The sequence below is a fragment of the Atractosteus spatula genome, chromosome 7 (genome assembly GCF_055471065.1).
Source record: "Atractosteus spatula isolate fAtrSpa1 chromosome 7, fAtrSpa1.hap1, whole genome shotgun sequence".
In the NCBI taxonomy this organism is placed as follows: Eukaryota; Metazoa; Chordata; class Actinopteri; order Semionotiformes; family Lepisosteidae; genus Atractosteus; species Atractosteus spatula.
The window spans coordinates 46900984-46920504 of record NC_142712.1 but is presented as its reverse complement, the minus strand read 5'-3'; the positions used below and the strand labels follow the sequence as shown (position 1 = coordinate 46920504).

At 37.4% G+C, this 19521-nt stretch overlaps 1 protein-coding gene across 2 annotated transcripts in view; it reads left to right on the top strand.

The window, feature by feature from the left end:
* sema6d (semaphorin 6D) overlaps positions 1–19521 on the top strand; it is a 101755-nt gene that overhangs the window by 19552 nt on the left and 62682 nt on the right. For both annotated transcript variants that reach the window (XM_088921352.1, XM_088921350.1), the window contains exon 2: positions 13859–13956. The gene's annotated coding sequence lies outside the window, so the exon portion shown is untranslated. The remainder of the gene's footprint in view (positions 1–13858; positions 13957–19521) is intronic.

Sequence of the window (19521 nt, the reverse complement as noted above, 5' to 3'; positions counted from 1 at the left end):
ATTATTGATCAGCTTCTTGATAGGAAAGTGCCCCAATTGTGAATAATTAACTTGACACAGCACTCTAATCGAGTCAATAAGACAGGATGAAAGAAACATATCACAGCTGAAAAATCAATATGACTAAAAGGATAATTATGACATGTGATTGCATTTAATTGCAAATTTAAATATCTACCTACATACACACGCAGCAGAAAAGAAAGTGAAGGACTTGCTGTATGTCAACTTTATTATTGTAATTTATCTGGAGAGCACAACTTGAAAATATAATTAAAGTTAATGCAGAGGCAGGCATCTCCGGTGAGCTGTTCTGAATGGCAATTACAAAAAACTACCATAACAGTGGCAGTTCACATTTTTTTTCATAAATATGATAATGTAAATAAGTTAAGATGCTAGCTTTCAAATGCATATCAATTCGAGAGATGACTGTTTTCCATCTAAGGTGGAAAGCGGACTTCCAGTTCAAGGAATGAGGCAGTGCTATTGATTAAGGAAGGTGAAATAAAGCTAGAAGTGCTTGGAGAAATTGCAGCATGCTATTGTAATTCTTCTTGGCTTTTTTAATATATTGGCATTGAATGAATTCAGATGGCCCACTGCCTGAAGGGTGAACACAAGGCTGGGCAGATGGCTGTGAGTATGATCCTTTGTCTGTTGACATTACACTTAAACTTCACTTCCTGAGGCAATAGCAGTGTGTAGTAAATAAATGATAAACACTATTTCTCATTCTGGAGACTAGATGCTATATCCATTTTTACTGCAAACAGTTCCTCAGACAAAGTATTGAGGTTAATATACCCATACATAATTAACACCCTTTTGCTTCTAGGACTGCATTTCATCATTTTGCACAGTAAAGATAGCCCAGAAGCATCCAAGCAGAACAGTGAAAAAAAAATGTTTAAATTAAAAGTTAGGTTAAGGTTTTTTTAAGAGTCAATATTTATTGCCAGGGTCCCAATTTCTCCAGTTTTGAGAAATAATGGCACTATGTTTTCATGTTCTGTTTCTTTTTCTATTTTTTTTTTGTAGTGATTCAAGAAAAAAAAATGTATTTGCTCTTTGTAAATAGCTAAACAGTAAGGGAATAGATCAGATGTAAAGTATAAGCCAGATTAAATGCTGCTGAGCCCTGCAAACCATTTCATTAAGTTTTAATGGGATTCACAGATCACCCTGCAACTGGGAAGCAGTGTCTCCCTTTGGTCTTAAAGTCCTTGACCTTTGAGCTGAAGGCCTTCCTTTTATTATTGACAAAGCAGATTGTAAAGGTTCACTGTCAATGAACATCTGCTGAAAAAACACAGGCATATAGCTGTTTTAATATTCATATTCTGCCCTTATTAGTTTCATTTCCTTACTTTGTTTTCCTCTTTCCCCCTCATAACCCAATTATATCTTCTATTATAAATGCATTCTGTCTGGCTTTTCATGCTCATTGTATTCAGAGGGACACTGAACAGTGCAAGGCAGATTTGTGTTGACAGTGGAGTTCTCATCAGGACGAGTGTAAAGGCTTATTCACGTCGAGGCTGAGGAGAAATATTTGGGAAAAGCCACATGGATGTGCAGATGGTTGGAGTAGGGTTTGGAAGGGTGGATTAAAACGTATTCTTTCCGATAGGTTTGTGACAATATGACAAAGGTATGAAAAGGCATGCAAAAAAAGTTTCATGCTGAGATCAAGGAGGGCACTGCTGGATATACTCTTTTTTCTTAATTAGTATGTACAGGCTAAAGAGAGCATATAGATTGTACATTCTGAGCAATACATTAACCTCCAGGTTGGTCTCAAACTCAAACTACATTTTCTAACAAACGCCTTTCATTCTAGCAATAAATATGTCAAAACCCCTCATCTGTGCTACCTTTAACTTGTAATTATACATTTAATGCAATGTTATGTAGTAGAGTGTTATGTATTTCACCAAAGTGGTTACTGTATATGTGGAAGCTACCATCTTGGCTCAAAACCAATGCCCAATGGTGGGGCCTGAGTTTTGAGCCAAGATGGTGGCTTCTGTTTGATGACACCTCCACTACATAACACTGAGATCAATCTATAATTACTAGTTAAAACTAGCACAGATAAAGGAGTTTCAGAGGTATATATTGTTAGAAGTCAACAAAATATGAGGTATTTCAATATTATAGTGAAAGGGTGGTTAATCTACTGTATACAAAAATGTCCTTAAAGTTACTCTTAATTAATCATAAGGCAATGCAGTTACATATAGAAAAGGAGTAGTTTATTTTGGATTTAAAAACAACCTAGATTTACTACTTAATTTGAAAGTAGATTAATTAGATGAACTACTTAACTTTGAAACAAAACATGACTCCTTAGAAATCTTTCAACCTAGTCTGAACAAATGGGGCCCATCAGGTTCCCTTCAGGAGAAAGTGAAGAGATGGTGCTGTTACAGATGGGTTTAATATAAACTTTTGTCTTTGTGAACAGTAAGATATAAAATGTGTTTACTATCAGATAAAGGACAATGACAGAGCACTCATCTAAGAGTTTCTAGGTCTAAGGTTGCACCAGCAAAACATCAGTTATCTAAAATGCCTTGAGGCTTAGTTTTGCACCTCTAAAATCTGCAAGTTCTATGATTAAAGAATCCCTTGTAAAAAGTGTATCTAGGACTGAAACTCGCATCAGGAAATTGAACTGACAACAAACTCCGCTGCTGCTTAACTGAGCTTCAAATAATGTTGCCAGTCATCCTTTTAATGTTTTAGTAAAACAAAGCCTTATTAAGCTTCAGCTGGCAAGAGCAGGAGGTCAGATACTGAAAACCACATTGTCTGGGCATTGTTCAAGCTTCTGGCAACACAGCTTATTAAAGAGAATGAAAGAATGAGTGTTACTGGCATATAAACTTCACCACCTCATCACATCATGATTTCCCAGAAAGAACGTTCAGAAGATGTGCAGAGCTCTGGTTTGTGGCTGACCTTGTTTTGCACTTTGGTAGTTAGTGCTGATCTCCTGCTTTGTAACCACCACTTTGAACAGTGTCTGAAAAAGTAAAAGAAGTCAGCTTCTCCTGGGCAAACATTTTGGTTCTTTGGAAATCAGAGACTCACTCTCTATACGACGGATGTTTTAGAATGGCTGTTGGAGGTGAAATGATATTGAGCTTCCGCTTCAATGAGAAGATTCATTTCTGTTTTTAATCACTGTGTGATTCAACCACATTGATCCTATGTGGGAGTTCAGAATGTTTTGATTGGTTGCAAACTGCAGGGAACTGGGAGAGGTAACCTGCAAAATCATACTTTTCAATCTTCTTGTGTCTATAAAACGCCACAGCTCAGGGATCCATGAGGCATCCAGAACCAGTGAAACTAAGAAGAATCTGAGTGCAGTTCACTTCCTAATCTCACGAGGTCCTGTGCAGCAGCACAAACAACCTCAGTCTGCTCTGACCAAGTCTGGCAGAGGTTTCATGCTCCTGGGTATTTAAACTCCGACAGCAGCAGCTTCAGACTTGGCAAGGTCCATATGTAAATAAGAACATGAAGACAGGTTACAAACGAGAGGAGGCCATTAAGGCCACCCAGCTCATCTGGTTGCTAGGAAGTAATCGATCTTCAGATCTCTTCCAGCCATTTCTTAAAGGAAGCCAGGGTATCAGCTTCAGCAAAATGACTGAGGAGCTTGTTCCAGACTCCCACAGCTTTTTGCAAAAAGACAGAAGATGAGATAAATAAACCATACTTAAACTAATATAGTTTGTATTACTGTAGTGGGGAACATTAAGTACAGCATAGAGGCATCAGCCATGAGGTGATCAGTGTTTTATAACTTCACCTAAGCTTTAAGGCAGGCTTGCAGCAAGCTATAACTGCAGAAAACACACAGGGCCACTACTGAAGCACCATAATTGATACATTAGCAGTGATTCCTATAATATGTATAAATTTACCATTTGATGATCAGCAAGGATGCAGGGCAGTTTAGGATGGACAAGACTGGCAGGGAAAATTCACTGTACTGTACTTCACTGTACATTTATTATAAGATTTACATCTTTCACTACAGATGACCAAAAAGACTTATAAACAAGAGGAGGCCTTTCAGCCCATCTGTGCTGTTTGGTAGTCAGTAGATAATTCATCAGAGGATCACATCCAGCCTTTTCTGAGGATGAACCAGGGTTTCAACTTCAATAACATGGCTGGGTAGTTTGTTCCATACTCTTACAACTCTTTGGGTAAAGTAGTGCCATGCGCTCTCAGTTTTAAACCCTTGCTTTTGTTTGACTGCTCATTCGGAAGTAGTCTTGTACTTGTATACTTGTACTTGTATCAAGATCCCTCATAGTCTTTTCTGTTCAAGACTGAAAGGGTTCAGTTCTTCAATATACAGTAAGAAGAACATCAGAACAGTTCTTCAGATACATATGATTTCAATTCTTTCACTTTTCTGTGAATACCCTGATGCTCGAACATCTGGATGCCTGACCAAAAGATATCAGACATCAAAAAAGATAGGATGGAAATAAATACCTACCTAAAATTGAAACTTGAAAAAAGTAGCAAATTATCCAAATGGTTCACCTATAAAGAGCTTCAGAGAAAGCTGCTAAAACAATTTCATTGTTGTTGGCAAAATGTTGTTAGAGACAGACTTTGCAAAATGTGAACTGTTTGTGTCTTCCAAAATTACTTTCAGATTTTTATTTTAATATTATCTGAGAGTAGGTTTATTAATAAGACTCACATCTTCAAAAGAAGAGGAAAAGCAACAATCCCATTTATATCAGTGTCATGTACAGTATGCAGGATACTTTAAGCTAGAACATTTTGCTTCTGAATGTTGTTTTCATTCCACATTATACTACCTAACAAAAACTCCTTGGTTAAAATAGGATTTTTTATTTTCCTAATAAATTATATTTGCCTTTGAAAAATAACTCTTAAGAAGAGGTTAGCTTGACAGATTGTGTATTATTCTTTGCTAAATAAAACCAAGAGGTGTTCAGAAACGTTTTCCTGAAGCATTTTGAAAAAAAAAGTCTGTTCTTGGCCCATTTCCTTTTCTGAATGGTAAATAAAGTTCAATCCTATTTTTGAAATCCACCAGCAATTGAATTCCAATATAAAGTTAATTAAATAAAGCACACGTTTGCTTGTTGTTCCTACTATGTTACTGAATGACATTTTAAAATATAAAATTACACTGAACTTTTACTGCACCAAGGACTTTATGTGCACCCTGGAACAATTAAACGTCTAAATTACTTTTAAATGCCATGAAAAGATTTACTGGATGGTTATTGCTAGTTTCAGTGTGCAAATGGAAAATGAAACTTAAGAATCAATGCTGAATTATAGACTTGAAAGCTGTACTTTATATTCTGAGCTTGATGAAATGCAGTTTTATGCTCATTGCTCAACAACCAGTGTAGCTTTCAAGATACAACATTTTAAAGACATTTAAGGAAGTTGCCAGCCTCAGTTTTCACCTTCCTTAGTCTGTTAGCCATGCAATAAAAAGCTCACCTCACCAGACATTCAATTTCTGGAAAAAAAAAATACAGAGGGCAGTAGTTAAGGCCCATGGCCATATTTTCATCAACTTCCTATTTAACAAATTGCTTACAATTGTAAATGTTAGTTGATCTCCTCCACTCTAATGGGAAATGATATGTAAAGTAAGTGATTACCATAATACAAGCACTGATGCAGCTAATGGTCAGAGGAGAGGAGCATGGCTTTCTGGTACTTCTGAATCAGCAATCTGTCTGTTCAGGCCCATTCATAGAGAAAGAAGCAAAATAAATCGTACAAAAGGAAGTATTTAATGGGACACATATGCATGTGCTTTTGTGCTATATGAAGCAAAGTGCAGTGTAATAAATCATATTTTTATTTGTTATGATCAAACATTTAGTTTTACATTAACTGCAAGATATAAGTAAAGGCATTATCATTTACACTGTCACACACAAAACATACCCTATTTAGCCATTATGTTGTCATATGGCATTCTTTAACATGATTGAATGACTGAAACAGCATTTAGGATTTAAGCTGCAAATTGGAGCAGGTAAGAAAAAACCTTGCTGTGGTTCCTACATCTTCCACCTTAATATTTCACGACACTCTGTCCGTGATGCTATGGAACAGAAGACTGAGTAAGGATCTTGCGCACAAGAGCATTTCTGAGACCTTGTTAGTTGTCTCTAATACAGTGTTTACTGTTTATTGTACTTTGTGTGGTTTGGGCTGAGCTCTGTTACAAGGGTTTAATGTTACTTACTTGGATAATTTAGTATTTCTGTTGCAAAGCAACAGGTATGAACTTGTTAGAGACCCTTCTTTGAAGAAAGAAATTTGATATAGCAGTGAACCCCGAAGGCATGGCTAGATATTTTCACAGTTGTTTAACTAATGCTTCTTACTTCTTAGATTTTGTTTTCAGTCTAAAATGTTTTCATCCAAAAGCTAGTGCTATTTTGGTACATTTATGGCAGATTTTTTTATGCTATTATTAGGTTTACAAATTTGAGACGTTACTAAAATTATAATCCATGTCTATATATGGAGTTAAATTATTCAGTAGGTAAATACATTGATCTCAGACCTAAATTCAAACCAGACTGGCAACTGAACGGGTCCTATTCTGAAACCACAGAAGTGCAGTTAAGGATAGAAAGAGAGAGACAGACAGGAACAAGTGCTTTTGCTGTAGTAATGAGATGGAAAAATCTCCTCTGAAGAATGCACAGTTTTTATCGGAGTTTTCTTTTAGGAATATGTGGAGGCTAATGATACATTTGCAAAAGCTGCTGACATACTGATTTGAAATCACTTTTAAAGTTATTAGGTGTTCCTTTTTTAATTAAACGAAAAGGTTTTCTTGCTTGTTTCTCCTATTTACCACCACATTTCCTATAGAAGAATAGAGCAGTAGTGTGCATAATGGAGTGCTTTTCAGATGTACAGTAATAATGGCACATTAGCATAACATCCAATGACTCCTCTGAGCTGCCTTTACATTTCAACCTCTCTGGTCCCCAGAGAAGAATTAGCTTGCCAAATGAGGTACATATTAGTTCCTCCTAGCTGAAAGATTTTTTTTACTCTCCCTGCACTCCACTATGCTGAGAGTATCACAACTTTTTGTTCTGTGGCTGGAAATTACTTTCAGTCAGTCAGACCAAAGCTGGATTTAAATCAAATAAAAGAGGTGAAATAAGGCCAAACGCAAAGAAGTACAAAGACCACCAGTACAGCACAGAACACACCCACAGTAGCCCAGCTGTTTGGACTGTTTGATGTTACTGTCGGGTATCTTCTTTGTTTCATAAACATCAATAAAATCCACAAAGTAGGTTGCATTGTGCTGGATTCTTTCATTAGGAGTTACATGAAAAAAGTCACGCTATCTTAGTAACAAAAAAAAACAGTAAATCAAACAAACTTCAATGCAAGTAATTACTTTTTCATTATGCCATTTTTGAAAAAATAACTTTAAACAAGAAAGCAAGGACTTCAAACTGCTCAGCTGATTTTTGTAAGCATTGAAGTCATTTTTTGGTCCAGAACAAAGTGGAATTTGAAGCTTCACTCTTCCTAGAAAATGGAAAAACCTTTTGTCCTTCTTGGAACAGAGAAGTAAGCGTTTCTGCACTGAGGATGACAGACAGGCAGCGTACAGTATATATATATAAAATAAAAACAGCTCATTGGGCTAATGTGGCTTCCCTAATTTGCTAGCCTAATGTTTTTAAAACCTTGAACAAAATGCAGTTTAATGTAATATAGTTTACTTCAACCTTTGCATTGACATTAAAACCAATACAATGAAACACCTGGATCCTGACATAAATAAAACCTTTGCTATAAGTGGAAGAAACAGCTACATTATTTCTGAGGATTTAAAAACATTATAACAAGAACGCTTAGTTTATCACATAGTGCTGCATTATGGTAGTCATAATTGGCGTTGCTTTCATTGGCACAAGGAGTGGGCTTCTTGGCTAGCCCGATGAAACCTCACAGTGCTTGTTGGCCTGAGATGGCAGGTTGCCATGCTGGCTAACGAAGCCACTTGTCCGATTAAGGAAAAGGGGGTTTTGTACACATTGCATCTGGCAGGGTCAGTTTGAGCATGGAGAACAATACGTGTATACATTATATGGAAAAAGCAAACATTTAAAACGGTATGCGCCAGTCTTCCCGAAATGGGATGAATGAAACCCTTTTAACTATCCAAGATGAGCCGTGAACGTCATCCGTACATTTCACACCAATTACTTAGGCCTCTGTTTGCAGAGGACTTAGCCTCAGTGTGGAGAGGGTACAGTCTGAATGTCTGATTAAAGGTGCCAAAGGTTTGGGCTTTCCCATGATATTCCTCCTCCACTTTAGGTTGAGTAACCAGGAAGGAATCTGCCTCCTTTCATTAGCCCTGAAAAGAGAGCTGTGAAATTGTCACTGAAATTTAACTGTGTGCAAACACAAAGCTAGTGAGATAATGTGCTGTTCCCAAACACTCAAAGAATCAGCTATTTTTGTGGGGAGGTGAGGGGGGGGTCTCGGTTCTTTTATACATTTAAACTACATTTGAAGTGAACTACTGATGGGGCTGTATGATCTAAGTGTCCCCTTCGCTTGCACGGTTTTTATTGATTTGCCTTTTGAGCTATGAAAAACCTTCAGGAGAGGACAAGGTGTTGAACTTTAGACTTGAGCAACACAGTCGTTGAAACCATTTGTTTTTAAAAAAAAAACATTTGTTTTTGACCTAATCAGATCATTTGCTTTGCGTGCTCCTTTCTTTGCCAACCATGAGACCCAGAGAACAGCTGTTCTGCATGAGCACCTGTTTCACTGAGGTTGTGAAGGAGTCTGTGGGATCACAGGCTGTATATTAATTCGAATAAAAATAAAACGCCAATTAAAAACAAGAAAAAAAAACTAATGAGGCAAGTTTAAAATGGTTTCTTTTTCATATCAATATTCATATCAATATTTTCAAAGCAACCATAGCAATTAAATTGGAAATCAAACCAGTGCTTATTTTCAGGCATTCAGTTCAAGTACTTGTTTTGATCAATTTTCTATTTCAACAAAGAAAACAAGGCAACATGTCAACAAGAATACAAGGATAAGGAATATAAAAGAAAACTATGTTTAAGTACTTTTAAAGAACGTGTCCAATGGCATTAAGGTTTACAGAGCTAATTTTTTTAGCTAAGCTAAATAAAATGTAAAATGAAATGTACACCCAGGTTCCAAATCATATTACAACTAAAGGACAAGCATCCCTCTTCACATTACAAGTGGCTGTAAGAAGAATATTCTAAGAACCCTCACACTCTAGGGTAAGTTTACACAGGCAAGAAGAACAAGGTGCAAAATCCATCCATTTCTAGCTGCTTCTTCCAACTGAAGGTTACAGAGGTGCCAGATCCTGGCCTGGCAAGTAACAGACAGAAGGCAGGATACACACTGGATGGGACGCACATCATACACACTCACACCAGGGCCAATTTTCCCAGAAGCCAGTATCTTTTTAGAATGTGACAGGAAACCGGAGCACCCGGAGAAAACCCACACAAACATGGGAGGAACATACAAACTCCACACATATGGCACACCAGGCCCGGAACTGAACCTTGTGCCCCAGCGCTGCGAGATAGCAATGCTAACCACTGCAACACCGTCTTTTATTGCAAATGGAAGTAACATTAAAACTCTGTGATTACAGAGACACATTGCAATCTTCTTTCCTTATTTCCAGAATCAAACCTATTATTTAATGAGCAGTACTCGATCTGCTTCTTTGAACCTAGTGCGCTTATCAGTAGTCTCCGGTGACCAGATCCTGACTAGCTGAAAGAAGCTTAAAAAAACTTTTAAGAACTGCTGCCAATTTGTATGTTTTCAACTTTTCTATTCCTGCTGGCAGAACTAATTTGTTTTTTTTTCCTCAAACGACCCACATACTACAGTGAAATTCTTATGGTTGCAATATTCTGCACACTGTTGCAATAACAGCAACCTGACTGACCATACACTGACCACGACCGGCCAAACACAAACTTATCCAGTATCTTGGTTGCTGTGATAGCTATGTTACTGAAAAAAAGATTCAGTGCCAATACAAATGTCTTATACCAAATTACCAGCCTTCCAAAGACGGACCGTCAAGGGTCCAGTTTCTTGGTTTGGGTTAAGTCTTAGAGCAGGCAATTGATCCCATTACAAACAAACCCTGTCTTCCTTAAGACTTATTTTTAAAATTCTGATCAATGGCAATAATTACTTTGACAGGTAATAAGTACAAATTTCATATTTAAAAAAGTACCATTATTGGGTTTATATATTAAAAAAGCAACCCAGTTAAGTGCCACTCAATTTGAAACTCCTGTATTTAACCTTACAGGATCAATATGCATAATCAATATGAAAAAGAAGTACCATCTGCAGTGCGGTGAAGTCACCAGTGACTTATGTTCAAGAGGTCATACATAGGTCATCTTTTTAATTGAGCCTGATGCATTGAAAAGCTGTTTGCAGCTAGATTTAGATGACGTAATTCCCACTGGGCTCTGCACAAATGGGGCATTCAGTTAAAATGTCACACAATGAAACCACAAAAAGGATCACAATAACGACACTGACAACAATGTGTAATAACATTAAATAACATAGATGGCACACTCACACAGAGGTCAGCACAACAAACTAAAACACACAGAGGCTCCTAAGCACAGCTGCAGACCTTTATTACGTAAGGTTTTAATTTCTTCTTCTGAGTTCGTCATGATGGAATAACTGCATATCCTTAAATGCATTTTTATGTAATTACTGTTGAATTACACATTTGCACTTCAGCTTCAATTGACAAATTCGGAATGTGCTTAAAAATATCTGATAAGGATTCTCACTGGCCCAACAGGCAAGAAGCATTTGTGTGGGTGGTAGGTGGAGCCTGAGTCTGGGCTGTGTCATCGGCCAGTCAGGAATGAGCAGTGACACAGAGACTTGAGTGTTTCTAGGCCTGAGTGGACATGAGCCAGGCTCAGAAGGTTCTGCTGGACCCCAATTAACAATTGTCATTAACAAGACTGATCAACATCACAGTCTACTGTAAAAATCAGGCTAGCAGAATGTTCCAACACATTTTGGAAGCAATTCAAACTGTGCATCTATAACACATGGCACTACCATGTTGCAGATGCTATCTTATGGCATTGGCTGCCATTTCATTGAGCCTGAAGATGTATGTGCATGTTCACTGGTCTCTAAGACACAAATTCCAGCTCACATTACAAATGTTCAGTGGGGCTCTGGCTCTGGCAAGTAAGTAGTTCTCTCATAGGCCTTCAGAAAGCATGTGTCTTTTCACTCTCTCTCTGAGCCCTAGGTGCCCTGTTTTATCCCAGATCATCCCGGAAATCATCCCATCATCCCACAGGGATGATGTCCTTCAAGTAGGACATACACTGCATTATCTCATCTCACAAAAAAAGCTGTTGTTTCAATAGCAGCATGAGGGCATTTATTGTGATGAGCCCACAAGAAGGGCAGTAAGGTCCCAGGACTTGACCAATGTAGTGCCGTGCAGTTAACTTGCCATCGGTTACTACAAGTGAAGATCTGTAGTGAATAGATACTCCTGTTGAGACCATTGCACTTGGACTTTCCTATCAATGTGTCATGACCTGTGGTCTCCCAGACCATGGTCTGTCATTGATGGATTGTGTTTGTCTGTAACCAGGTTAGAAATTGCCTCCAACACACAGTGTAGAGCTATTGTTCTCTTGATAAATGGGGAGTATTGGTTCTTGTTTGTCCTGTTTTTGTTTCTGATTTTCACTAGCTTTGACATTCAACAAATTCCATGTGTTTTATTCTTCTAAAAATATAATATGCACAAATATAGTGTTGGTTTTCTTTTGATACTCAGTAGATTAGCTGAAAAAGTGAAGAATCTCTTGCTTTGCCATGCTGTTGTTGATTTGTACATGTTTTTTTAGGAAATGACCTGCATCCCTCTAAAGGCACTTTATTTTTGAAGCACAATATGTACCATCAAAGTGAAATCTCGAAGTGAGGAAAAGTTAGAAGAACAAACATAAAGTCAATCTTGTGGGTGGATATAATCTGTGGAAAAAATGTTACACCCACAGGCAATCTATTGTATATAAATCTGGAACAGACTGAGCAAGTTCTATGCAATGCAAAGATGTGTTTAATAAACATGTGCCATTTAATGTGACATAAAACAGGCCAACCTACAACATCTTCTCCAAGGCAGTACACTGGAGTCATGGGATAAGGTACAGATGAAGACATTTTAGAAAACATCTAAAACAAATCATGACAATGGGCAAAGCAATGCTACTGTGTTTGCAAACTGAAACTGAATAAACATTTATCCTTCAAGTCTGTGGAAGATTGTTCAGGCAGCATAGCCTGTTCCAGCCACAGCAAAAGTCATTCAGAATGGGCACCCTCAGAAACATTACATTTCTGCCTCCAATCCCAAAAGCAGATTTGTGCGTGCTAAAAATTAGATATTAACAACCTCTGCACCCAAGTCAATTTCAATGACAACCTATATTGCCAGATTTTTGATAACCGCTGTTTCGCATCAATCAGAATACTATATTACCCCTTGGACATTCTAGTGATTCGGGTCACAACATGCCTTGTGGTCTTCTACTATGCTTTTAAATAAGGTCTATCCATTTTATTGGGATTAATGTGGCAGGCAAAACTGGAATGGTTAAAAGCAGCATGCTTTTATATAAATGGCATACTTATACAGTATATGTTTACTATAATTATTTAAAACTTTAGCACAGCTTTGTTGATGCAAAAGATGTCTTAAAATAGCACATTTTAATAATGTTAATGAGAGCTCTATGTAGCTAATAAATTCACTTAAAAGTCATAAACTCACACTGAAGTTACTTTTTCAAACGATATGTAACAGTATTCAGTACAGTTTAGTTGAAGATTACAACGAAAGAGGCTTTAAAATATTTCTGTGGGGACGAAATTCATTGTAAAGAAGCCAAGTTTTTATTTGTGGATATATTAGCCTCTTCCTACAAAAATGTCAGTAAATGAAACCAAATGAATTTAAATACTGCCCATGCAAAGATTCTCCTTATTTACTGAAGATGCTCCTTCCAAGAGAAAGATAATAGGGTAAACATTTCGACCAGCTCTCATTAAAAAGTTCTCATTTGACCAGCTGTTTAAATTTTGCCTTGAGGCAAAAAATGCTTTGTGTCGTTTTTCCTTATTTAGTATCAGGGGATATGCAAAAGTACACTCCCCCAAAACTGAAGTGGCAAAATGAACTGCATTGGATTTCACTACTTATTATCTTTAAACTTCAAGTGGCCCACTCTGATAGTTACTAAGAGAAGTTTAATTTATATGCATTATAATTTTTGATATGGTTATTTTTTTATCCTTCTTATCTGAAGAACAGCTCTATAACAACATTTTAAAAATGGAAGCATCAAGCGGCTTAGTGTCTTTATAGTTTGGCAGTAAAAAGGTCACTCTGCAAATTGGGTTCATTAATCTTCAAGTGTATTCAAGCTATTCCGAGGCACATTTTATAGAGTAGATTAGTGTGTCATATGGTTCGAGATTAGTTTGGGGTGAAATTCTTTCGTTGATAAGGAAAGTACAGAATGAAGAGACTTTCTTTTAAAAATAAAACTTCCTTTGCATAAAACTACCAGCTGGAATTGAGGAAAATGTAATACAGGAATGAAGTTTTACTTCTTTAAATAATTACACGGTTAAAAATCATTAGGCTTTTGATTTTGTGAGTGTCTGACAGACGTTTTCTTAATTGTAGGACTCTTGGACGTATCCCAACTTTTTCAACAGAGTTGGCATGTTACATCAACTACCAATGCCTGAAACTCACAAAGATTACAGCTGTTGTTTATAGAGGTAAGAAAAAATATTATGAAAGCAAATACTACATACATGCCACACATCCTTTGAGTAATGTGCTAGAAAAGCACAAAGTAAATAGGAATTTTCTCTGGCAGTGTTGAATCTGAATTTCAGCACTGTGCCCCAATTTTTTAATGGAGCCCATAAAGTTACTTTTTACATAGCCCCTGGGGCTTCTGCAGCTTTGGGGAGGCACATTACACATGAAACAAACATAAATAAATCAGTGTAAATGTAACTATAATTCATTAAACATAACTAAAGATTTTTTAACAATGAAAGACAAAACCGGTAGATGCATAAATGCATTTAACAAAACATTTCCAAGGCTACAGATAGATGGCACAAACACAAAGTCACTGCCCAAACTTGCTCTGAGGAAGACAAGACTACTTGGAATGCATAATGTGTTTTTTAATACTTCTTACTACATTTAATGAGAAATAAGGAATTTTATTTGAGAATTTGGACATGGGCTTCATATTGAGGGTATCTACTGTCTCTCTACTCCACTGGTCTCCAACCCTGGTCCTGGAAAGCCCTGGTCTAACAGGTTTTGTAGGGCACTATTAAAACACCAATTTCTAAAGGATTTCCTGAACCTTCTGTGTGATCAATTAAACAGGAGATTTATTAACTAATATAGAGATTATTTGTGATTACGATCTGAGTATTCTTCAGCCCTTAAGGATTGGAATTCTCTTAATTAACAGATTGGTTTAATTGATCGATAACTATCAAGCTAACTAGACTGGGACTCTTCAGGACCAGTGTTGGAAACTCCTGCTCTCTCCTGCTGTCCAGGTGTTGTGATATATAGGCATCTTTTAGAGAAAGTACTTGCAGTGCTGGCATACTGACAAATTTTTATATATAAAGAGTTTTTTTTCTCTCAGAAACTATTTTGGTCAGAATTACATCCTGTTTTCTAAGGAAGCAGTATTTAACTGTGTGCTTAACAACTTCAGGCAAGCTTGCTTAGAACTCACAGAGTAATCATACTAGAATGCTAAAAGAAAAGGAAAAAATATACATTTCTGTGATGTGGCAAACCCAAATCCTGTTTACGAGAACTGTAATGCATTAACATCAAGCGCAACTGTTCTTCCCTTGAGTTTTTTTAAATGTAAAATATTAAAAGAAAAATGTTCACTTACCTGATGGGTGGTAGTGAGAAGTTGCCACTGTTGTATCTAAAATAATAAAAACACAAATGTTAAGTTTGCTGCACGGTCAAAGCCATTTTTATATGCACATGTAAACTACAGGTTAACATTGCTGCCTCACAGCACTGGGGGCCAGGGTTCAATTCCCAGGGTACTATCTGTCTGGAGTGTGGTGTTTACATGTTCTCCATATGTTCGCATGGGTTTCCAATGGGTGCTCCAGTTTCCTCCCACAGTCCAAAGACATGGATGAATGTAAAATAAGAATATTTCCCACACAAATTTTAAGTATAAGTAAATCTTAAGTGAGCAATTAAAGTGCTCACAGGAGAATGATGGCAGAAAGTTTCTCTGAGTCTGACTGTCTTAGTATCAAAACACTGATCTTAAGGCCAAAGATGTCATGTATGGATCTGAAAGTGTTAAAGATGGGTAGCCTTTGGGATACTCAACACTCGTGGTGCTTGCTTGTTAAAACGAAGGAGTGGAAATGGACTTCCTGTGTTGAATGAGCATGCCCTCAGAGAAGATTTGTACTGGCAGCACACTTTATCATGCTCATGTACTGTGAGTATGTACTCACTCAGTATGTACAGTAGGAGAATTATTTTCTTAATTTATTGTGTTTATGGCAAAATGACTCTAGTTCTTAAACACTGGGGTTGCTATTATTACTAATAGCAGCAGCAGCCTTCTAAACTTGTTGCAAAATAACTGTGAATCTGAACAGCTCAACTGTTATGGGTTTTAGGCAGTTTGGTAAGGTCACTGTAGGGCAGTCCAGCACAGAGTACATAAATAGCCAATGTTTTCCAGTGAATGATGGTCGAGTGGAGAGTCTGAGTGAGATGAATTAATTCAGTTAAGTTCTGTTCTACTTTGCTGGTGAAAGCAAATGTTTTTTAATTCCAACTAAAGGTAATGTTAATAGATTTATTTTCATTTTTGCTGTTTTCCTGATAAAGGAACAATTTTTCATGGGCCACTGCAATCAAAGCTGTAAAGTTTTCAATATTTATTTTGTATCATTTTTGTATGGTTTCTTTCTTCAAGTTCCACCATTATTTTATTCCTGATGCCTGACATCTCCACATAACCATTTTTGTCGTACAAATGATAAAACTCCTGTCTGTTTTACAACTCCATCTCTTTCACTCTGTGTTGCTCTTGTTGAGAGATGTGATAAACATAGTAAAATGTTTGAGTTTCAAAATTAAATGCTGAAGTTCTCACCACAAATTCGTAGGTCTTCATTATTATTTTAAAAGACAAAATGCCATATTTCTAAACTCCTGTTTTTATTCTTTTTTTTAGTAAAAATAACCTTCAACATCAATTTTCAAAGGATCGTGAGATTTCAGCTCTGAAGGAAAATCAGTTAGAAGACACTCTGACAAAAATCCAAGCATTAGAATTCTGTTCTGGTATCCAATAAACTAGATAAAACATCAGCAGCTCTTTTTAAGAGATGCTTGGTTATGTAGGAAAAATCACAATGGATTATAATCAGAGATCTGTGAAAAAAAAATGATAACATGTATGGACAGGTTGTATCATGAGGGTGATTGTGGTCTTTTCTGTGATGTTTTGCCACAAATAATTATGTGCCCCTGTTTTAATAAAAAGTAGAGAAACAGGATTCTTGGTAGAGGATCTGCTATGTATCCACAATTTTAGGCTTCTGTTCACCTCCTTCATTGCTCCTGTATTCACAGTTTATTAAGCTTTCTCCAGGCCAGAGCAGTCATGAATAAAAACCTGATGAATGGCCACATAAATTAGATCTTGGTTTTCTAATAAAGTTCATCTAAATTTCATTTAGCAATTTTGCTTCGATAAACCATCGCACTCCAGATGGCTGGTGTGTATTTCCCCTCGCTGTTCCCTCATAATGGCACTCATAAAAGATTTACGCTTCATAAAAGCATTGTTAACTCTTTTTACTTTTTTCTTTTCACTAAAAACGGTTCGGATGACTAACAGTGTGTGTCCAATACCCAGATGAAAAAATATATATATATTTAAAATAATAATGAAGCTCATCTAATCCTGTTCATCTGAGAGTCAGAGTTTGTTTGCTGATTACACACCACATTTCTGGCTAGAACTTTTTAAGTATTCTCAGTAGTCACAAATAGTTGTGTAGGTTAAAGAGCAAGACTTTTAGAACAAAAAATAAATTTGAAGAGATAAACATCAAGAATGGGATTTGCAATTTGAATCATTTCTGTAGTTTTATGCCACACCAGATAAAAACATTTTAAACAAGGTGGATAGTTTAGTGGTACACGCAAGCTTTAACACAAGTGTCATTTCAAAGAACATACTGCATACTTCCACCTAGAAAGTTTCACATATAGCACTTGTAACAGGGATACAGCATTCACAGCCATATTCAGTCTGATGACAGGAACAGTGACTAACCCTGGTGGGGAAGTTTAGCATAGACCAGCATACCTTTGAGGACATGCAAACTCCACACAGAAGGTGCTCCAGCCCAGAATTGAATGAAAGACCCAAGAGCTGCTCAGCTCAAACACTGACTGTCTTGCTTCCACACCACCTATGCAGGGTGGGTTATACGAGCAACATAGACACACAGCAAGAACAACATGTTATTCTTGGCTAACCCAATCAGAAAAGTCCAGCTGGCTTAATTCCCTTCAATTCTACCTTAATTCCCATCAAGACCACCAGACAATTTTATCTGTGGAACTCATGAATCTCAAAATCCTCAAAATCTCAGATGACAGGTAAATGATAAGATCATATTATCATATCAAAGTTAGTTATTTTAAATCTGTCAGGAACATTAACACTACTGCCAGCAGCCATATCACCCTGCAACTCACAACTGGCAACCCACTGGAGCTCAGCAGGCGTGAGCCTGGTCAGTACCTGGATGGTAGACCTCCTGGGAAAACTAAGGCTGCTGGAAGAGGTGTTAGTGGGGCCAGCAGGGGGCGCTCACCCTGCTGTCCATGTGGGTCCTAATGCCCCAGTAAAGTGATGGGGACACTATACTGTAAACAACCGCCGTCCTTCAGATGAGACATAAAACCGAGGTCCTGACTCTCTGTGGTCATTAAAAATCCCAGGGTGTTTATCGAAAAGAGTAGGGGTGTAACCCTGGCATCCTGGCCAAATTTCCCATGCCTCCTAATAATCCCCCTCTATGAATTGGCTACATTACTTTGTTCTCCTCCCCTCCCCCCCCCCCCCTGACTCCGACGGCAGGCGGAGCGACGTGCCGGTTGGAGTATTCTCGGTCGCATTTAATGGCAACGTCAGCTCAAACCACCAAATGGAGACGGGCGTGCTGACAAGCGGACCCTGCTGATGCGGGATTAACGCTAGGATGAAGAAGAAGGAACATTAACACTACCCAAAAGAGTGTTAAACTGGAAATTGCATCAATTGTATTGTATCAGAACACACAATTAACAGGCAACCTGATGTCAGACTTAATAAGGTACAGCCTTGACCATGAAACCGCTAACAGTAAGAAAGTATCAGTGTCAAAAGTCCAAAAGACATGAACATATGTCATCATCAAACATCTTGTACTGTATAGGATCTTAACATCTTAACATTTTCCTTAGCTCACTTTAATGAAATTCAAAAGTTTCATAGCACAGTTTTCAAGGAGCCTTCTTACACCATTTATATAATAGGATTTGAATCTTCTACTAAGGAAAATTGCAGAAACAGCAATACCAAACCGGGTGTTAAATAAGGCCCACATTCTGCAATGTCTTAGTTACAAGACTATACTGTGGTAACTCATAAAATGTTCCATGATTGCACTGTTTTGTCTTTATAACAGAAACACCTTTTTTTGGTTTTATAACAGAAACATCTTTAATAGTTTTTTTTTACAATAACACCGTTGAAAGCTGAGAAAAAGATTAATGTATATAAGGCGCTAAGAGGGCTGAGTTCCAAAAAGAGTTTTCACATTAAAGCTGGGGTGTAATTGCTAAGCCAGGCCAATTACAAAAATGCGAGTTGCCACTGAGCTGGTTTCTAAATAGTGCCCCACCGGCCAACCCCACATTTCATAATGTGTGGGCGGGTAAATAAATTATGAGCAAAAATGAGATGTGTTAGATTAAAAAATATTGCTTGCTGCTAAGCAAAGTATCCAGCTGTGCCTGTGCTGTTGATGTTGATAGCAAAGCAGTGGGAAGAGGGCCTGGGAGAGACGCACAGCTGGAAAATGCCAATTCTACTCTTTCTGGAAAGGAGAAACCCTAAACAAACTTCATAAATAATGTCACAGTATTCTAGACCAGACCAAAAGTTCGGGGACCAAAGGCAAGGTGATAAAGAAAAATCCATAAAAAACACACACTGGGAGTTTTATTTCCTTGGGTTTCCTTGTTGAAGTAGT